General features: G+C 37.7%; 1 long non-coding RNA gene across 2 annotated transcripts in view; it reads left to right on the top strand.

The window, feature by feature from the left end:
- The window catches only part of LOC128852125 (uncharacterized), a 269,245-nt gene that overhangs the window by 204,952 nt on the left and 42,116 nt on the right, over window positions 1-22,177 (top strand). For both annotated transcript variants that reach the window (XR_008449772.1, XR_008449773.1), the window contains exon 4: window positions 21,216-21,434. This is a non-coding gene — a long non-coding RNA (uncharacterized LOC128852125). The remainder of the gene's footprint in view (window positions 1-21,215; window positions 21,435-22,177) is intronic.

Below are 22,177 nucleotides of genomic sequence, written 5' to 3'. Positions count from 1 at the left end.
TATAAACATCTGAGCAGCAAATCAGACTGTGGTCAGAAGTTTGGGTCTGTGACAGGAGGAAAATAATTAAAATGATTCCTTGAGAAGGAAGGGCAGACTGAATATTTTGGCAGAACCTTAGACACTTGTGTTACTGATATTAAGGGCTGAAGGTCCTCTTGGGGTAATTATGCCTTTCGCTCTCCAAATTTAAAAAAAGAAAAAAAAACAGAAGGAAGGAAGTAGAGAGTACTTGAAATTCAACTGAATTTCCCTGCACATATTAGATGACAGTAGTGAGAGTAGGATTCTTGGTCTACCTGAATCTCTTTGCTTGGGAAGGGATGGTGAAGAGCCATTTGGCACCTTCCTCCCAGAGCTCTTTAAGTGCCATCACCCTTTTGTACCCACATCATCTAATGATGTGTTTCACATAACTAGATTTGGGGTCTATACAGTTTTTTGGAGACATACGTTAAAATTATTTCAGCTGTGCTGTATGTGGATTTACTAATTTATTCTAAATTTTGGAGAGAAAAGGTTGCTGCTGTGTGTGGAGGTTTTTTACAAAGGACCTTGTAGAACAGAAGGATGGAACTGTTATTACATTACTGTTAGCAGTTAAAAGAGAGGGAGGTGCAAAGTAGTATAATTAGCCATCGAGATGCTTTCTAGATGAGTAGGTTAATAAATCTAATGTGACTTATGATAAAAATCCTTGTGATGGGGAGTATTCTGCTTGCTGTTGTACTGAAGAAGCATCCCTTTCATTTGCTCGTAGCTCTTTAGTAAAGAACATAAACTCCATCACCCAGTACAGTCAGATCACCTTTTATGAAGTAAACAGAGCCAAAATACTCTGAAAGGAAAATAGAAATTACTGACAGATCCTTTTCTAGAGCTACCAGTAATGAAGCCATCAGCTGTATTTGCTCTGACTGTCTTATGTCAAGTTGTCACCCTTACCCTTCTCCTCCTTCTTCCTGCCAATTGGTGTCTCTTGATGTGACTTGAGAAAAATTTCCATAAGTATAAAACGAAGAAGTCTTTTTCTAACTGGAAAGGTCAATCTTTGCCTGTGTGACATGGGAGAGGAAGTTACATTGAATTATTTTTGTTCACCATTTCCCTGAAATCATTCATACGTAGCATCCTCGAAGTCCATTTTGCTCAGAAGAGCAAGTATTCAGTGAATTTCTACAGTGAAAATATGGCAATGCTTCTCTTTAGGGAAGTTATACTAGAGTATGTATGCCTTCTACCTTCCTCCTGTGCTCTCAGATTACCTCCTTGAGCAATAATTTATACTTTTATAAAAAGCCTTTATATATTTTATGCTACCCTAATATTTTTATACTGCTACTCAGTAGGTGCTATTGCTGCCCAAGACATGAAACTCCAAAGGATATTATTAACCAATAGAATCTATATATCTAAGACCAAAGAAAGTTTGTTTTTTCTCTATGTTCGTTTTTTTCTCACTTCGAATGTGTTTGTTGTTCATCTGGGACAAAGCTGTCTCCCCCTTGAGGCCATTTGCGTTATTTACCACAAAACCTTATTTATGCAAATATTTTATTTGGTATGTCATGATTTTGCATACAGAAATAACAATTTGTTTTTTGGCAAATGCATCTATAAATTCACATTCAGATGTGTCATCAGCTTCATGTGGTTCATGCATGTCAACCAAAGCATCTAGAGTCTTAGGAACATACAGTGAAGAAGAAACATGAACCATCAGTAGCAGACACCAGACCCAATGGGATCATGATGTTTATTGAGAAGCGGTTTTTAGAGGGAGTACTTCTAAACCCCTTTTTTAAAAAAAAATTGTTTTTTTTTATTTATGGCATCTCATTCTATGAGATGTGGAATTCTGTTGCTTGCAAAGCAATGCTGATGAATTTCCAACCGCAACACTTAACAGTGAAGTAATGTAAACTGTTTCAGCTAGTGAGAAGTATTGGAGTAGCTCTAAACTTCCCAGAGGAATCAGTCTTCTGTTGCAGTTCTGTGCTAAGTTCACTTTTCTCTGAAGTGGGCAGTTGCTACAGATAAGGTCTGGGTTGCTAGCGAGGCTGTTCCCGGAGCTGACAGGGGGTGTGTGTGTGATGGGTCTGTTACTGTGGTAACTAATGAAGTTCTAAAGTCAGCAGTAAGATTTCCTTCTGCTTTGATTCACTGGGGAGGATGAGCAAGTCCTTTTCAAATGCAAATCTTCAATGTGTGGCCTACTAGAGGGAATAAAGATAGGAAGAAGAATAAATCTGCTTTAAGCTTCAGGCATTTTCAGATTGGTTGTGCTACTGATGCCCTTTTTTAACCTGTTTTTTTCACTTCTGCAAAGCATTACCTTGAGTGAGCTCTGCTATGCTAAAAACAGTCTAGTGCTTGGAAGTGACTTTTCTTTTCTGTGTCTGGGAAGTTGGTGGTTTTGATGGGAGTCTACATTCTTCTTTCCCCTAAGAAGGGGAAGTAAAAAGCTTCCTGCTCCCCTAGAATGATCATGTGCAGTTTTTGACCTTTTCCAGAAATACACATTGTGGGGGTTTTTTTGTTGGTTTATTTTCATCACAAGCAGTTAGGAGCACAGGATGTGGCACGGAGGGAGGAATTCTGGCAGTGCCAATACAGAGTTCTCTTTGTCTGAGCTCGGGGAGTTATGCTTATCCACATTCCCTTCTCTTCTTCTCCTTGAGAGAGCCCCCACCTTATAATTTCATCATTCAGTACTGGATTTTACAGAATTGATTTGGGTCGCTTTTTTTTTTCTTAACTTGCAATAATATCTAGTTCTGCAACTTGTCATCTGTGCTAAGCTACTAATTACAAAGTACGTCCCTTCAAAATTTCTGAAGTAGTTATTTCTGTGCAAAAGTCTGTAAAGCACTAAGTGCCTTTCCTGCAAAGAAGCACAGCAACCTAGAATTTGGGAACCAAACTATATTTAGTGGGTATATAATCTCAAGTTCAAAGTAAAAGCTGACTTATTGCTTGCAAGAAGATATTGGCTGCTTGATGTTTTAAAAGCTGACTTCTACCTGAAAGCCTTGCAACTTACACATTTTAGGAAAAAAAAATCTTAACGGCTAGGTCTCGATTGTTATGGATGAAGAGAGAGCACGTCAAATGTTTCTTCTGTGTTCCCCTAGCCTAGGACTAGATGTCCAATGAGTTCTCCGGGGTAAATGAGGCTTTAATTCTCTCCATTACAGCTACTAGTCCTTGAACTGGAATCCTGGGAATTGGCAGTAAGAGGTAAACGCAGGAGGGGGCGGCATTGCTGGAGGTGTGGTACCATTGAATGCTGGAGAATAAAGTCTTAATGCAGATACAGCTTTACAATGTCTCTCTGAACCACTCAAAACCTCTGTGGCTTGGATGTGTTAAGGGAGTGACAAGTGTTGTCAGACTTGCAGTTGTGATCGCTCTATTCATACAAATGCTCACCGAATCTAGATATGTTTTCCTTATTCAGCTATCACTATAAAGGCTGTGCAGGAGTCTTAATTTTGTAATTAAAAACAGGATTTCAGTGCTGTGGTTCCACTGACTTCAATGGCATGACTACTGTTTCTCGGGGGAACTGAAAACGGAGCTGAACCTACTGTTTTCAGAGTTTCTTTTCATTCTAGTTACTAAGTAGGTCGTGACTTTCGCTTACCATGTGTTTCCCATAAAAGCCCTGGCTGCCTTGAGTGCTATGTGATAGGTTGTCTGGAAGCTGCAGACAAAGTGCATGCACTCTGCTAGAAAGACTTTCTGAAATATCTTGTATACGGTAGCTGAAGCTGCCACATGCTACTAGTGCTACTGTGTCTGCACGTGGTCACATTTACAATGTTCACACTGCAGCATTCACAAGAATATCACTTAACGATGAAAGGGCTTCAGTGTATGCAGCGTGATATAAAAACACGTTAAAAATAAACCTATGAAACATCTAAGGAGTGTAAGAATGTGAAAGGCTGTGCAGGACAACGCAAGCCTGTGTTTTTGTGGACAGTGGCAGGGAAGGGAGAGCTAAATGCATGTCAAAACAAATACACTAAAGGATATGAAAAATGTTCTCTCCTTTCAGATTTATTTTTTGTAACAGAAACCAAGATTGAAAATTAAAAGAAATCTGATTTGTGTTGTGTCAATGAAGATGCCACGATCTTTAGCTTGTAGAAAATAAGGTAAGGAGTGACTGACCAAAGCCAGCACTTTACTAAGACATTTTATTAAACTTATGGTTTATTTTACATGTGGCAATACTACCAGGATTTTAATGCTAGTGGGGGGGACTGATAGGTTTTGTTTATTTTTTTTCTCTCTCTGTTGTCATTTTGCTAGTGGTTATAAACTTTGAATTCTGGAAGCTGACTGCTTGCACGTGGAAAATCACCTTCATGGAAGAAAAAAATAATATCTCCCAGTCTTCTGCTGTGGAAAGTCTTGTAACAAATATAGTAGTTTCTCTTCATGGGGCAGAAAGGGTTGTGCTGCGTGCAAAGGGTGCATCACTGGGACAATGTGGATGTCTTCAGTGGTTTGCCAGAATGGACACAGACAGCTTGGCAATATCTCTGGGAAGGGAGGGAAAAACATTTGCAAAAACAGTTGCCACAGCTGTAGACCAGACACGAGCTGTTGGGTATCTGATGTGTCCTCCCTGAGAAAAGGCTGAGTGTCAAGGTATGTTAACAGCATGTACTTTATTCACTACCTGAGGCTTAACAGACCAGGCTGGTGATCATGGACCAGGACTACCAATTCTGCCTGAAGGAACAGTTTCCTACAAAGTTCAGAGTTGAACTTATTTGAATGACATAGTCGAGGCACCAGCTTTGGGCTAAAACCTGCAAATGCATTACTTTTGCAAAGAGGGAACTAAATAGTCAAGAATTCTGGGCTTAGCCCAATCCTAGTTAAAATCTGTGGACTTTCTGCTGAATAAAAATTATTAGTCCTGAAGGAACTCTTAAATCTCTGTATTTCAAAGCCATTAGAAGTCAACATTCTTACTATAAAAAAAATATTGAAAACATCAGAGAATTTTGTGCACAGGGGTGATATCTTTTTGCTCAATCTGTACAAACTTTTATAAATTACTCTATGTCATTGGAGGGAAGGGGAAGGGAATCATCCCTGGTGAGGAATAGAAAATCTCTGAATAAAGACGATGGGCATAAAATCTTCCCATCTGTGCTGTAGACTGGCTTCCACCATCTCACTTGTAGATTCGATAGCTGAGGATATTATGTGATGTTTTAAGTGTATTTTGGAATAAGAATTCTTTTCTGAACAGACAGAGTCTTGGATGGATGGATAGATCAGAAAAAGGCAAATTTCTTGCTGAAAAATCTGTCCTCTCTACATGAAAATGAAGTTGGCACTCTAAGACTTTTATTAGGGAAAGCTGATTAGCAAGGCTTTTGAGTGCACATAAGCATATAATAAATCCAAAGCTGAACTCTGCTATGTGACCAATTCTATAGCAGGGTGGATCTGAAAGGCTATAATCTTGAAATCTGGGGAAGGATTTTGCAGTCTGTTCTCCAGTTCTGCACCTTGAATTAAACATTTGCAATTTATACTTACATTTTGATTAAGGAGCACTTGAGTAACTTATATTGCAGTACAGGAGCTAGATTTATAGTGGAGATGTATTAATCCTTGTGAGATGAATATCTACAATCCTATTTGTAGCCTAAATAGAAGGAAAATTTGTGAAAAGGTGAGAGAGGACTTGATGTATATTTAGTTTTCAGTAGCTCTGTAGAAGAGGCATTCATAGATGAATATAAACAGTCTTGGTAGTGATAAAAAATTCTGACTGGGCTATATAAATCTATTTGTTCCACAGGTTTACCCTGTGGAATTATTCTGACTTCTTCATTAACAGATTTACCCTGAAGTAACTGAGATCTACATCTTGTTTTCTGTAAAAATCTTAATACAAATGTTAATAAATAATTCTGGGTTTTCCACAAAAAAAAAAAAAAATTACAGTCCAGGTACATTTGATCTGAACTCATTTTGTTAACTAAATTCATTTAGCAACTATTATAAAACTAAAGGAACTATTTGAAATTATAACTTTCAGTTTATTTTTTAAGTATAAATCTGGATTTTGCTTAAATGTCATGGAAAACGTAGAAGTAAATCTGAAGAAACTCCTCTGGACACAGAGGGCAGAAAGGCATGCAGCTATGCTCCTGGATCCTGTGCTGCCCAGGTGAAATTTATGAATTTCCATGCACTAGTCACAACAAGAGAGAAGGACAAAAAATAAAAAAACAAACCTAAGTTTACTGTATCCCATATCTTTTCGTTGGATACACAGGATCAAGTTCCTGCCATGCAGGGGGAGCATTCACTGTTTGACACAAAGTGATATTATTGATGGCAGCTGGGGAATGAATGTGGTTGTAGGTAGAAGGATGTGGTGTTGGTGGTTTAATTTCGGGACGGTATGCTCTACCTTTTGGTAGGGCCAACTCACAAAGCTCTAAGTATGCTGTTTATTGGATCTACAAAAAATGATTCCTTCCTCTTGATGAGAAAGAATAACCACTGTAGAAGTAGGAGATTTGGAGCATATTGTAAGGAATATAAGACTCTTCAAGCCTTACTTAGAGAAAGGAAGAAATGATAGAGCAATGACAGAGCAGATAAACTCAGTTGCACAATCAAAAATTCGTTACATTTTATTTATTGTAGAAGGTAATCAAGTAAAGCTGTGTAAAAATGGTGATGCACCTTTGTGCTAGTAATATGGTCAGAAAAGCTAGCTGCAGGTGGCTTTGCAAAGTGCTTTTGACTGTCAGAAGACATAATTTTCAGCCTATACCAGAATGGTAAAGCTTTTGATTGCCTTGTTTTGCCCTGTTTGTTTTGTAGTGTTGGGTTTGGCTTTTGTTTTTGCTGTGTTTTTTCGTTTTATTGTTTTTTTATTTTTTAATTCTGTGACACAAGATTTTACTCTTAAAGGAGAGTCTGAAATTTAAGACCCAAATAAAGGAAGAAAAGGCTGGATGACAGAAAGAATGCAGGGTGCAATGCTCTATATATTTTTGTTGTTGTTATTCTGTAACTAGAAGAATACTACCCATTTTTCTTCCTACTAGGTTTTTGTGTAACTCTAGTTACTTTCTTAAACTAATTCCTCTTCCAACAGTATTATTTGTTTTGGTTGGAGTGGCTGGCAAACCATGACTGTAATATAGTAGTATAAAGCACACAGTGAACCTACAAATGCTTTTCTAGAAGTTATTGCTACGTGTGCTGCAAATGTTGCTGGAGGAGCTGAGTTGGACTTGAGAACTCTCTCACTGGTGTAAGGCTCGACACAAGTTTTCTCCCAAACAAGGATGAGTTTGCCTTGATTTTCCTGTTCAAAGAGTTAGCCTCCTGCCATTGTCAAAAAGTGAAAAGAAACTATTTGGGTCTTACTTTGCTAAACTGGCCTAAATTGTTTTTCTCTCCTGAGTGGTCAAATATTGATCGTCACTCCTTTCTAGAGCATATCATACTGTGAACATTACATGTTTTTCTCCCCTCAGAGGCTGAGTTTTGAGGCTGCAGCCTCTCTCACAGCCGTTTAGTTACGAGGAACCAGTAGTGTTCCTGCAAAACAAATTTGGTTTTAACTAATGATTGCTTTCTGACCAAGCCTTGATTAAAGTGCAAATATTAATTTCTCTAACATTCAGATTTCTGGTTTCTGGTGACATAGCACAGATGTGCCTTCTTTAACAGCTACTCTTCTTTTCCCACTCCTTGGTCCAATCCAAATGCAGTGTTGCATACACTAATAGCATCTCCTTTTTGTTGTTGTTATGCACTTTGTATTGTAGCACCGCCTCTATCCTTCGAGAAACTGACTTACCTGTGGTAATATTTTCTGACAAATATATATCATGATACAGGAAATGATTTGATTGTACCTTTCCCCATACAAAATTTCTCACTACTTTCATGCCTGAAACTGACATTTTACCATTTGTGTGTAGAAATTGAGACCTCTTCACAGTCATTGAAACCCTTCAGGCTGTCCCCAAGGTATTCTTCTGTGTTGCTGGTATATATGACAGATTTGTTGTCTAGAAAGGAGTGAACAGAAGGAGACAGGAAGGGGCTAGTGTGTCACTTCCCACCTAAATTACAGCAAAATCTACTAAGAAAATCTTTTAGCTTTATGAGCCCCATTTACGCAAAATAACTACTCACATTGCACACCCATCTCTCTGTTCCTTTCCTCTATAAATAAAAAGCATCCCCTTTCCTGCCAGTTACCATGTGGAATAGATGGACCACATGAGATGCACCAGCATGAGATAGTTTACATCTAAATTGTTAACTACCGATAAATGTTACTCCTAATGTTTCGTAGATGTTATACTTGCCTGAAGATACTCCTATAGCAAAGCTGAAAAAAAGATTTTGTGACTGAGCCATACTGCTCTATCAGTCTGCTGTGTCTTATTGATTCTTTATAATCATGTTTATCTTTTAAATTATAACTGGTTTTCAGGACCGGATAGCTAGCCTGAATAGATCTGTTAGCATTCTTGGTTTTGAATGTTGTCATTTAATTTGCTTTCCTATGAAAGTTTACACTTAGGACAGAAATATTCATGCATCTCATGCTCTAATTCATGTTCAGTTTAGGGGCAGGCTGCTACAGTTTTTATCCTGTTCATTCTTAGTAACTGTAGGGGCCATTGTAAAGCTGTGAATACCATTCTTTCAGGAATAATTAGCCTGAACTTAGGTTTTGTTTAAGTAGCCCACCCCTCCTTTTTTTGAGGCCACTCAGAAATGGAGTACTCTATTTTTCTCTTTGATAATGATTTTTGGAAAAAACAGGTTGGGTACTGGGAACACACTGACCTCTTCACCCTCACCAAACAAGTTCTAAAGGATTTTTTTTTTTCCCCAGAAGTGACTGCCTATGTAAACAGATGACCTACCTGTTTACCACCGGCTCATTCTCTGGATGTGAAATAAATTTCAGTGACTCAGTGCTTCCTATTATGTAATATTACCAATATTAGAGGAAGGTGGTAGAATTTTCCCTGCTCTCCATCTTAGGTTGTTTATTTTCAGCATGTCTGGCAGATTTACTGCAGATATCTTTCTGATACCACTTCCTTTAATAAATTGAAGGGGTAGTTTTGATATCTTGGAACCAGGTAATATATGAGTATTTATGCATTGATAACATTTACAACAATGACCATTTCCCTAGCTGTAAAGTTAATGGAACAGCTACAAGCAGATTGCTCTAACAATGTAGTAGGTTAAACGTTCAAGAACTGGAGTCAGAGGTCTTGTATTATGATCTTGATAAATTCTTCCTTCTTTTCAGCAAAAGGTGTTCCTCTTATGCACAGCATATTCTTTTCCTGTTAGTTGATTGCAGTCTGTGTTAGTCTGTAGTAGTACTTTGTAGTCCCAAGTTTCTGCCCTCTGCCGTGTCCTGTATACATTTCGAGCCTTTATCTAGGCTCAGCTCATAGAATGAGTAAAAAACATGAAACCAGCACTACCTCAAGCATTTCTCTTCTTCTGTGGCAGTGTTCAGATCATTAGTTCTACCAAAAGCTGATACTCAAGTAATTTATATTGTTTGGTTGATAAACAAATCCATGTGGGAGACTGTATAAATTGCATTGAAGAAAGTCCTTTGTTCCTGAGGATTTATCTAAAGGACATAACAGGTCCATGTGTTTCAAATAAAGTTGGTTAAGTTCACATGTCTAAGTGTGCTTTTAAATATGACTGGCTCGTGGAGGTGGCTGAGCCTCTGATACTTATGCAGACCAGTACACCCTATTCCTGGCTTTGATTCTCCCTCTTCCCCCTTGACCTGTTTGCCCACACAGTGAAACTTTATTTTTAGACTATAAGTTCTTGTGGAACTGTCCTTTTGTAGTGTACTGGCCCAGATAAAAAAAAAAAAATAATGAATTTGATCTCTCTTAAGGTACTTCTGTGTCTTGTCTATAGATGTACTTGCGTAAAATTTGCATTATTAAGAGTGTCTTACAAAGTATTCACTAAATTGATATTACAAGATCAATCATTACCTTTCAAGCAGTGAGTGGAAGATAATGCTTATGTCTACTTCTAGTGCTTAGCAGAACTCTGCTAACTGAACTGCTCTGTAGTACAGATGGGAACTGTAACACCTCTGGAAAGTTAGAGGAGGGAATGGTGTTCCAATTGTTGATATCTCTTTCTGAAAGTAAAATTCACTTTCTGTCACAATGTACTTAGTATGTATTCTTAAACTCTGAAGTTAACAATGAAAACAATAGGGTTGAATTGATATTATTAGAATCATAGAATAGGTTGGAAAGGACCCACTGGATCATCAAGTCCAACTATTCCTAACGCTCCTTTAAACCATGTCCCAAAGAACTTCATCCACCCGTTCCTTAAACACCTCCAGGGAAGGCGACTCAACCCCCTCCCTGGGCAGCCTGTTCCAGTGCCCAATGACTCTTTCTGTGAAGAATTTTTTTCTGATATCCAGCCTGAACCTCCCCTGATGGAGCTTCAGGCCATTCCCCCTTGTCCTGTCCTCTGTCACTTGGGAGAAGAGGCCAGCTCCTTCCTCTCCACAACCTCCTTTCAGGTAGTTCTAGAGAGTAATAAAGTCTCCCTCTTGCTTTTATCATGTCATATACATCAATAATTATGCTTCATATGCAGGTACAAGCATTAATATCAACCACAACATACATTCACTGAAACTTAATTGGTTTTATTGTCGGGTATGCAATGTAAATGTAAAGTGAACAGTTTTGCACCTGAGACATGGCAGCCCTGGATATGCATACAAACTGGGGAGCAAGAGGCTGGAGAGCAGCCCTGTGGAAAGGGATCTGGGGCTTCTGGTTGACAGCAAGTTGAACGTGAGCTAACACGTTGAGCCCTGGCAGCCAAGAGGGCCAATTCATGTACTGGGGTGCATCAAACATGGCATAGCTAGCTAGTTCTGGGAGGTGATTGTCCCACTCTACTCCACAATGATGTGGCCCCACGTTGAGTACTGTGTGCAGTTTTGGGTGCTGCAGCATAAAAAGGATATCAAGCTGCTGGAGAGTGTCCAGGGGAGGGCCACAAAACTGGTGAAGAGTCTAGAGGGGAAGCCATATGAGGAGTGGCTGAATTCACTTGGTCCTTTCAGCGTGGAGAAGAGGAGACTGGGAGGGGACCTTGTAGCAGTTTACTGCTTCCTCACAAGGGAAAGAGGAGGAGCAAGTGCTGATCTCTTCTTTCTGGTGACCAATGATAGGACCTGAGGGAATGGCAGGAAGATGTGCCAGGAGAGGTTTAGGCTTGATATTAGGAAAAGGTTCTTTACTCAGAGAGTGGTGGAGCAGTAGAACAGGCTCTCCAAGGAAGTAGTCTTGGTGCCAAGTCTAGCAATATTCAAGAAGCATTTGGACAATGCATTCAGACACATGGTATAAATTTGGGGGTTGTTGTATGCAGGGATAGGAGTCGTGCTCGATGATCCTTATGGGTCCCTTCCAACTCAGATCATTCTGTGATAATGTGAACAATTTTTTCCAGTCTTGATGAGGAAGACTACTTCTACCTAATAATATTTCATATTCCGTGGTTCACTGTTGTTTCATTTAATCATAACCTTTGATCTTCTACAACACCATTCAGAAATTTTAGATGTGATCTTGCTGTTATTGTTAAGTGAAAACCTTGTTGATATATAGATCTCTGTGCAATTGTCAAGGCTTTTTCTGTATGTGGCTATTTACAAGACAGAAGTTGACTGGGGTAGATAAGGAATATGAGTGCATTTGTGAGTCATGAGTGTATTTTTGTTTCAAAAACTCAGGAATGCTTCCTCATGTAAGATGCTTTGCTACATTTGCATGTCTGCCTGGTTGCTGCAGTATATTTTGTCAACTTGAAAAAGAGGTCAAGAGTTCAATAGCCAAGAAGACTGAATTTTAAGATTTGTTTTCCAGGAGAAGTGATAAAGGGAAGCAGGAACTTAATATTTTTATGATCTCTATTGATTAAATTCCCCTAGGGGTCTTCACTAAGATGTGTACTAAACAGTTGGAAGGGAAGAGTCTGTGTGTGTTTGTTTGTGTGCATGTGTATACGTATATACATATATCATTAAATATCGGAAGGTCCTTCTAATCTATTTTCCTCTTGTGATGAAAATTGTACAGAAATTAGTATTGGCTGGTTACTTACCAAGGGATCCTTGAATGTAGTCTGCTTGTACCAAAGCTTCACACTCAGCTGATAGCGATGTTAGGGTAGAAAAAGAAATGCTAAATAACCTCCTAAATTAAAAGAGCCCATATGGTAATCAAATCCTTTTATATCAACCCAAATTGCCTTTCCTACCGATTCTTTTGTATGAGTTTGAACTTAGCAACCCCTGAGCTGAAATCCAATTAAGTTGTATGAATTTACCCTAACTAAAATACCAAAACAACACATGACACATGGAATGAGTATCATCTCATAGTAGAGTCAGTATTATGTGTTGGTTTCAGCAGAAGTCATAAGAGTCTTGATGTAGTTGTCCTTCTTTCATTCAAAGACTTTTCAAAGCTCAAATGAACCATAAAAGACAGACCTCTTACATGATCCGCAATGTAACTTTGATTGATTTACATATTTAAGTCATTCGTTTGACTTATAGTTCCTTGAGGCTTGATGTATAACAACGAATGGAGAATAATTGAACTGAAGCCAGCAGAACTGGTACAAAAATGGATATGGAAGACTAATGAAGTCCAGGAAACCAGAATGGCTCAATACCTTGAAAAACATAACCATAATGCTGAACAAGTTCTGTTGAAAAACAAATTGCCTAAACTGTTCCTCTATTGTTCTTGTGTGGCCATGGCCAAAGAAATGGTAATTTTTGCCTTGATCATAAGTTTGTAGTGAAGTACTCTTAATGCTAAGTATATATATACATAGCATATATATATATATTTAGCATGCATATAAAAGTACCTTTGTATAATGTATTGTGCTATTACAGTAGAATTTTAACCCTGACCAGGACTAGCAAACTCACAATGGATTATCTTTTTTCCTCCTCTAAAGATTTTGATTGAATGTAAAATTTTTAGTTTCTAGTAGCAAAACACTTCTTTGATTATAAAAAAAATTGGAAAATAGAACAGGACTGTCAGAAACTGATTTTAGTGAGGGGGTGCAGTATTCTTAACAGATGTCTGAGATATTATGTTTTTTCCTTTTGTATAAATATATTTACCTGATCTTCATCATATTTTTAATCTGTAGTTTTATACGCATTATCTGTATTTCAGTTAAGGGATTGGAGGAACATGGAACACCGTCTTCTGGAATGTTCACAAATTTTAATCTATCACAAAGTGATAAAGTGTAATGTTTCCATATGTCTTGTAGTATCTTGCATCTTAAATAACCTGAATGATTGTCAGTCATTACCATGACTGCTTTGTGACTTATTTCCTACAGGTGAAACTGTGACCAGATGGTAATTTATTTAAAGATAAATACTTCTCTATTCAGTCATGTGCTGAGAATGTATGAAACTGATTCTTCTTACATATCTGCTTAATATAATGTTTTCTTAATTCATGTCTAGTTTTTCTTGTATTTTATATTAAAAATTCACCAAACCTAGAGGCTTTTAAAGCCTATATTCTCTTTTTAATTAATAGGTTATGTGCATTACTCTTTACTGGACAGTGTATATTTTTTTTTCATTTGAAAGGCCACAAGACCTAGTATTAGAAGTAAAAATAAAGTTTATTGTATTTTCCTTTGAAAGGTGCAATTTCTTGTGAGCCACTGCAATCTTTTGCTCTCTTTCCAGGAAGACAACTTCAATAAATATCAAATGTAGAATGCCATGACATAAACTGACATTGTTGCAGCAAAGCTTATAGATTTGTCACATTTGCCTTAGACCATTGCGATCAAAACTACCTGGGGAAAAAAAAATCCAGCATGTTTTTCATTCCTCTTTGCTTTTTGTCCTCCCCGAAATGGTACCGTCTGGACACCAGGACTATTTATTCTCTCTAATACTTTAAGATAAGTGAAAAATGAAATGATCAGTGTTATACCTTTAACAGTGTTGCCTTTGATGAAGGAAGGAGGCTTTTGCCTGAGAATTGTGATGCCTCAGCATTAGGTATGAAGCCTATTAGTGAGTCTCATGTGGGCTTAGAATGTAACATCTTTCCAGATGGATATTTTAGGGATATAAATAGTGTTGCAATTTTGCATAGAATTTTCAATTCAGGATAGTGGTTGCACTTCCATCGAGCATTAGTCATTTTCAGCATGTTAAAACCTTTTACTTGCACTATGGCAGTACCTCAAGTTGATATTTAGTGAAATGCTTGATAATTTTAAACGAGTCCTGAAAACTAAATGTCAATAAAATCCATGACTTTTAAAAGCCTTATTTTGAGAAACTCATAAAAGAAAAGGTGTCATTAAAAGGAATTTTTAAAGCGGCAGAATTCTTGTCTGATAAGTGCAGTTTATTGCCAAGTCACAAGACTTTCTTACCAGGAAGAAATGCTTCTTTCCACTTAAGGAGTGAAGGGAGGCAGTTCTGTGGGTATTCTCATCTCCTCATTTATACCTACGGGGGATAAATCTCTGTTACCCACTGTAACACAGAACTTATGGGATCTGCAAAGATCTGACAGTTTTTTGTATTTTCTTTCCTTTTTTAGAGTCCTAACCTTGGCTTTAATGTAACGTCAAAGCACTATGCTAAAGTTAATAATGTCCTAAAGAAACAGAAATGTTATTCTATTTATAAACATTATGTCATTTTGTTGCTGTGTTGTGGGTTTTTTCTTTCAAGATGCTAATAATTTAATGACTAAAATATCACAAACCTTAATTGTAAATCGATGATGCATAGGCCATTTCTGACTTTTGAAGGGAAACGCTGATCTTTATGGAAAAAAGGATGAAGGTAAGAATATTGCTTCCATTTCATGTCCTGACAATGAAGACCTCCATTTATATGGAAACTTCTATCACTCCTTGTCAGAGTTTACCAAAACATTTCTAAACACGTTCTAAATGTACTTGGAAATTTCTAGTGAGAATTTGTAACAAGATGGAACCAAATGTTTTTGGTTTTTTTCTGTTCAGTCAGCCTTGACACATGGGTTGGCACATCTTGGAGAAAATAGATCAGAATTCTGGATTAGCTGTTTTCTGCCAAGAAAAGGTAGATTTAAGGTTTCACAGATCCACCTTTAAGCAGGTGCAAATATGCACTTTCATATTAACTCAACCTGATTAAGATGACTGATATGCACAAGCTTACCTAAGATAAGAGCATGGCCTTATTCCATCAGGGAAAGTATTTATGGAATCAGCCTGTTTTATTTAATAAGAACAAGCTTTTCTGTTTGTAACCATGTCAACAACCATAAGTTCCTTCCATTTCTATGTATTCCAACATGTTATTCACTTTTGGGAGTGGGAATGTTGTGTCCTCTTGAAAATACATTAAGTCCAGTATCAGTCACTTGGAGCAATTCTCAGGGATTTCTGTGTTGTACAAGCAGCACAAACATGAATCACATGTCCTCTGACTGTTGTATGCTCTGAATTTTTACATGAATTACATAGGGGTCATTTTGATCATTCCCAATGTCATCAAAGGAACTTGAATGACTATTGCTACCATTTAGATACCACCAACTGCCTCCAAACAGTTGCAGAGGCATCCATCTCGCACTGCTATGTGTGAATCTTTGTGCCTTCATTATGACCTGCTAACAACCAGCAGGAACACCGTTTAATGCCCTTGCCTCCTAGCTTGGAAGGGGAGCTTTCACAATGTGCTTGTGCCTCAAGGAATGGTAAAGTTGACAGTGAACAGGACAAGCAATCCTTTTGATCGATGAAGAGGAAAAGGCAGAGTTTGTCCTGCTGCACACAGCCTGGTTAGAATATTTGCCAGTATCCTGGGATATCAGCATCCTGCTTCTGAAGCTATCCTGAAAATAAGGATATTGGCTACTGCTGGAGCAGGCTATAGAAAAGCATAAATGTAAGTTTTTCTTAGTTTTATGTATATCAATACTACCACCTAACTTTATGTCAAGCTGGTGATCAGCCTCTGGGTTTCACAGTGCATCTCTTTTAGGGATTTTTTTTTGTGTGTGTGTCAACATATATGAACATTTTCAAAAAGAAGGTCTTCAACATTATTTTTTGAGGGCAACTGTAGCATTTCTCTACTTGCTAAGAATTCTGCTATGTACCAAAGGCACTAAAGAACTTCATGCTGCAGTATGAGATATGGTATTACTCAGGGCTATAGACTTTAAAAGACATCTAATGCCCAACTTAAGAAAACGACACTGATTTCAAAACGATTTTCAATAAAGCTGAGCTAGAAGTTTGTTATCCATTTTTTAAAGTGCTTGGAACAAGACGAGTTGCTTATTTTTTCCTTGTTCCCCCCCACCCCGCTGCCAAAGCCCCTGATTTTTTTTCCCTGCTCACTAGACTCTGTACCTGTTGCAGACCTCCTAAGCTAGTTATTCCCCAAATGCCAACCAGCAGCTAAAGTGATGCACTGTATCCATCCTGAAAACTGAATTCTCAGGCTTCACAAAGGAATGCGGGGGTTGTTATGCATTGGCATAGCTGGAGTATGACAGCAAAATTCACTCACAGTACAACCTAGATCACAGCTGGGTTTTTCAACAGCTCATATCCTAGAATCCTATGCTTATTTTCTAGCAATTTTTGCTTCTACTAGCTAATTTGTATTATGCATGTATTTACTGGTTGGGTATTCCAATGTTACAGTTTCCCTCTCCCTGCTTGTGTTTCTAGCCTATCTGCAAATGTCACAGTTAGTCCCTTCCTTCTACTGTGGAAAAATGAGCATAATGTAAGGCTGGCTTCCCCAGCCACCTTAATCATGACTTCGTGTGATTTTTCCCTCTAGAGTTGCCATGGTAACACTGGTCTTTTAAAAAGTGATAGTTGCATGTACCAATAGTTACTATTTATGCAGTCATTTGAAATGCTAGTAGAGAGGAAACAAGTACATTCACTAATGAAAATTTTTTTTTGCACAATCCACATGCTTGATAGAACATTATTTCTTATATAACTAACATTTCTTGACTCTTGTAATTTTCCATTTGACTTATTCTGCTAATGTGTTAAAAGTCAATTTCTTCAACCTTTACATGCTTGTTTCCAGAGCAATATCAGTTCAAATGGCTGTATGGAGAGTTCCTGTTCCATTTCTGCCATACAAGGCACACAATCCATTTCACCTTTTCTTTTATAATTGGATTTGTAAATGAGAATAACTTTACAGGACTTGCTTACAGTGCAGTAACATCCATGTTTTTTGACAGTAGTAAAATTTTAATAAAATTTATGATTAAAATAGTAGCTTAAAAATGTAATACCTTGAGTTCTGTTCAACAAACAAAAGATTTGGCATTCAATTCTAGTTTACTTGTAGGAAAGGGTGATACTGGAAAATTATCTAGAGCAGGAATGCAGAATGAAGAATTAGTATTCTTGTTAACCCCACAAATGAAAGTGAAGTTTTAAAGTTGTATAAGGTACCTTGGTAAGGGGAATTTACTTCTTGATATCTATTTACTTGAGGGTCAGCCTTGCACAACTTGTATCTCTTTTGTCCTTGGACTTCATAGAAATGTGTATAAATAGCTGCCTGCATTATTTATAGTAACTATGTATGGCAGCTGCATTCATGTGGAGTAAGGCAGGGCTTTCTGCTGCAGATTTACTGCAACTGTTCCTTGGCCTTGAGAACTTCTCCTTTGTTATCCTTATTTGACTAATTTGTTCTTTTTTTTCCCTGTAAAAGAAGTTGTTTTGTTTGTTTGTTTTAATCAAGTGCAACATCATCAACTCAGTATGAAATAAAAAGAAAAGCATATCCTGGTGGGCAAAATAGAGGCAGATCTCCATCGCATACTGTCAGTGATGGGGGTTATATGCCTCTTGGAATTACAAATGAGTATATGGATCTGTTAGCAAAAATATTTTAAAGGGCAGGAGACTGTACAGATTAGAAAAGTCGTTCCAGGCAAAGGTGATTGCATAAGAAAGATGTGGAAGTAAACATGAGAGAGGTGAACAGGAAAGTGAAGGGAAGAAAATGCTTTTTCAGAATTCATAAATCTAACGAATGGATACTCAATTATCTTTTTGAACGTCTGTAACAAAATATTTTGCATTTTGGCATGAAACAATAGTTAAAAGCAAAATTCTGCTGAAATGCAGTAATGGCCAGAGGGAATCCTTTAAAACAAAGTACATGAATGAACATACAAGCCAGAGTCCTACAGTAGTGAATGCCAACACCAGCTATTACTTTGTCTGGCAAGTTCGGGAATGTAAATTTCATGCTAAAAGTGGAAGAACATTTGTGAAGGAGTAAGAAATTTCACTGTTGTCAGAACTACACAGAAGTTCATTTAAATACTTTATGAAGTTGCCCCAGGATAATTCATAGTAAGAATTTATGAAATGCAAAAGTGTGACTGTCCAAACGATTTGAGGAAAATAAATCATCACCTGAAAGGAAGACTTTTGTTAAAGACAACCGAATGGACAAGCAACTGAACATCAGTGGAGATTTTACCTGGGCTATTTGCTATGAAGCAACCTGTTATGTTTCATTTTCTGGTTACGTGGGAGTTAAGAAAGAGTTCAGAATGCAGCAGGGATGCCGCTGGTTTGAGTTTTGCTTTTGCCTACATCTGGGTAGATTTGGGGGTGGTGCTTACTTCTGCTTTCTTCTTTCCCACCTTCACTGTTCAAACCTGGAAGGCTGTCTTAGGATTTAGGGAGGAGGGCAGGAGGTTTCTGCACATTTGTGTTTAATTTTTACTTCTAAAATATAGACCTAACTTGTAGTTCTCAATGGAGTTCAGTGGGGGAGGTGGAAAGTTAGAACTTAAATAACATGCAGGTGGCATTTCTGTCACATAGAACAAATTTCACTATGCAGAAAGCTCAGTGTTAATGCAGAAAAGAAACTACCATTCTGGAATACTATTATTAGGATTGTTCTTGATACCTTATGGGGTTGCTCAGCCTTTTCAGATCAGATTGTCAGTTCACAATCAGACCTTATTTAACCCTAGTACAGTATATAATCATATATATGGAGTTGTATGAAGAGGGTAGAACATCTGTAATGGTAATATAAATATGTGGGTATAAATAGAATAACGTTAAATACCATCCCGTGTGATTAGTCCTTTGGTACCTTCTATCTTGCTTACACTGATACTGTAAACTGTAGTTTCCCCACACCTGAGCCTAGTATATTTAAACCATAATATGGGTTTACACCAAAATCTAGTATGAGGGAGCAAGTGGAAGAGGGAGTACAAAAATGTAGTAGCAGATTGGCAACTGGTATTTATACTGCCCAGCTAAAAATGAGGTTTTATTCTTCAGTGAACAAAAAGCAAGTGATCTTACAAACAAATGAAAAGCATTTAAAACTTTTCAACTGTTGACAGCTTCTACTGAGGAACAAGATCAAAGGATGTGCTTGGACTAGTATCTCTCCGAAGGCTGCTCAGCCCCAGCCTTACTTGTTGAATCAAACCTTTGGATCCCAGCTCAGCTCTGGCAGCTGGCAGCAGTTTATACGGCTGTGATTTAACCCTCCATCTGCCTTCCTAGTGCTATCTTTGGTCCGGCTCCATGGTATCTCAAGGATTAGCTCTGTGCATACTCCACCAGCTTTGCATGTCTCTTGGCAATATCTAGCTTTAGACTTAGTACAGTGGGAGGTCATTCTTCCCATCGCTATGATTCTTATTTGTTTAGAGTTCATTCCGTTGCTGGATCTGCCACAAGCTTTACATTCTTGCATACTTGGTTGGCCAGTGAGTGCACATGTGTAACTTACTGATAAGTGACACATTTTTGTCATTGTTTCCAGACTGGTGTAGTTTATACGCTTGCCTTGTGTGCGCCGTTTTGTGTTCAGTGGTAACCTCTTTCAGATGTTGTATGCTAACTTATCTTAAACTATAACTTCAGACAAAGCACCTTAGTAATTTTATTATGCTTATGTAAACAGCTATCTTTGTTGTTTTAACCCTTATCTTTCTAAGCAGAGATGTTAAGGCAAAGTTGAGATGAGAAAGCAGTAAACTAGTTTTCAGGCCTTGGAGTCGTAGCGACTAGGTGCATACCCGCCACCTCCGTTAGCACTGGTGCCCAGTGAGCGTAATGGTACAAGAGTTGCCAAATGAAACACAGAGCTGCCATGGCCTTAAGAATTTCTGTTGTGCAAGGATGCTGAGAAGCTTTATTTACTTGGCTTTGTACTTACTGGAGAAAAAAATAGATATTTCCCAAGAGGAAAAAGGGGCACTTGTCCTCTGTGATATCGCTAGCTGCTATAAAGAGGCTTATGGTATCACTAGGAATTTTGACTCTGATCTGAGAAATGAGACAAATGAAAACCGTCAAGCAATAAATATTCCCTTTCCATTTCACTTGCCAAACTGCTAAGAATTTAACACCAAAAATCTGTGCTGAAGTGCTCAAGCCTGGTTTCCTTAAATCAGTGCATTTCTTATTACTCTTTAGAAAACATTATCAAATACTTTTTGGCTAGGATGTTGCTTAAGAAAAGCTCTACTCTGACTCATATGATACTTAAGCAGAATTAAATATGTGGCAAGAAGCTCTTAACTCTCACTGATGTTCAGTTGCCAATTAATTTCCTAGAGCATTGATGCCTGACTTGATACTACATAATTTATTGAAACACTTTTAGTGTCTTACTTTGTTCAAAGCTATTTTAAGCACAACAATGTGTATGCCATAGCATTTAGAAATCCAAATTAGAGTTAAAACTGAATGCATTTTAGTCCTGTAACTTTTAAGAATAGATAAACTAATCTTCCCTGATGTGAAATAACATCTTATGGCTTAATCCTGAACCTGCACAGTCATACTTTGGAAATGCCACTCACCCACTACTAGCTGTTTCCAGAGTGGAATGCTATGGAATATACCAAGAAATTTCATTTTGTGAATTCTAAACCCATTAGTTATTACTTTTAAACAATTGTATTTAAAAAAAAAAAAAAACAAAAAAACCCAAATGTTATACATAGTGTTTGGGATAATTATATTGCTTAATCAAACATTTTATGTATATTAATTTGTATTTCACGCAGTTTTTTCCAGTGCTTTGCTAAATGCTGTGAAGAATTTTCAGTTAATGCCTGGCGGTAACACAGTGATGGCTTCTACCATCCCTTACATGAGGGAGCAAGACTGGAGGACAAGGAAAACGCCTTGCTGTTCGTTTTTGTGGCCACCGGGTGTCATTCTAGGAGCAGAATTTGGCCAGGCTGGGGGCACTACTGTGGCAGCAACACTGGAGTCTTCACACAGTAAGTTGCTTTGCACGAAATCAGCCTCTACAGCAACAATTATTTATATTTTGTAATTTTAAAAATAATTATTCTGAAAGATAAACGGTGTTGTTACCTTCCATTTCTGCATTCAGAATGTAAAACGCTGGGATGTCGCATAAAATACTTAGGGAGTTAAAGCCGTTAGTGTTCAGATGTTCTGTAAATGTGACACGCGCAGCTAGGGGAACTTCTGCATCTACAGAACAAATTTGCATTAAACATAGCATTTCTGAAGATTTTAATAACTATTTTTAATAATTATTTTATTAGCAGTTGTTTTGAATTTGTACGCAACTGACATTTTACAATTAAATTGTAAGGACAACAGGAAGGCAGAATGACTTCTAGACAGAATCAAATAATCTATTCACAGGTTTTTTTACCAGTTCATGTCCAACAAAGAAGGAAGTTCTAGAAAAAGATCCACAGCACCATGGAAGGCACCAGTATGGGCTTAGGCTGATGTTACACTCAAGAAACCTTGCTGAATTCAGTGTTTGACTATTGTCTTGCTGGTCTTGTTTTAAATAATATTTAGGAGAGATTTCTATGGGAGAATGAGCAAATAGGTGCATTGGATATCTTCAAGAAAAGGAACAGTAGCATGAAAAGAAAAGTGAAGAAAAGGAGATGAAAGTTTTAATGAAGTGGAACAAGGTCTGGCACGTGATGTAATAAGAACAGATTTTGGCAGGGTAGAAATTTGTGGGAAATTAAAA

Source organism: Cuculus canorus, chromosome 4, assembly GCF_017976375.1.
Source record: "Cuculus canorus isolate bCucCan1 chromosome 4, bCucCan1.pri, whole genome shotgun sequence".
Lineage (NCBI taxonomy): Eukaryota > Metazoa > Chordata > Aves > Cuculiformes > Cuculidae > Cuculus > Cuculus canorus.
This window is presented reverse-complemented; position numbering and strand designations above follow the sequence as displayed.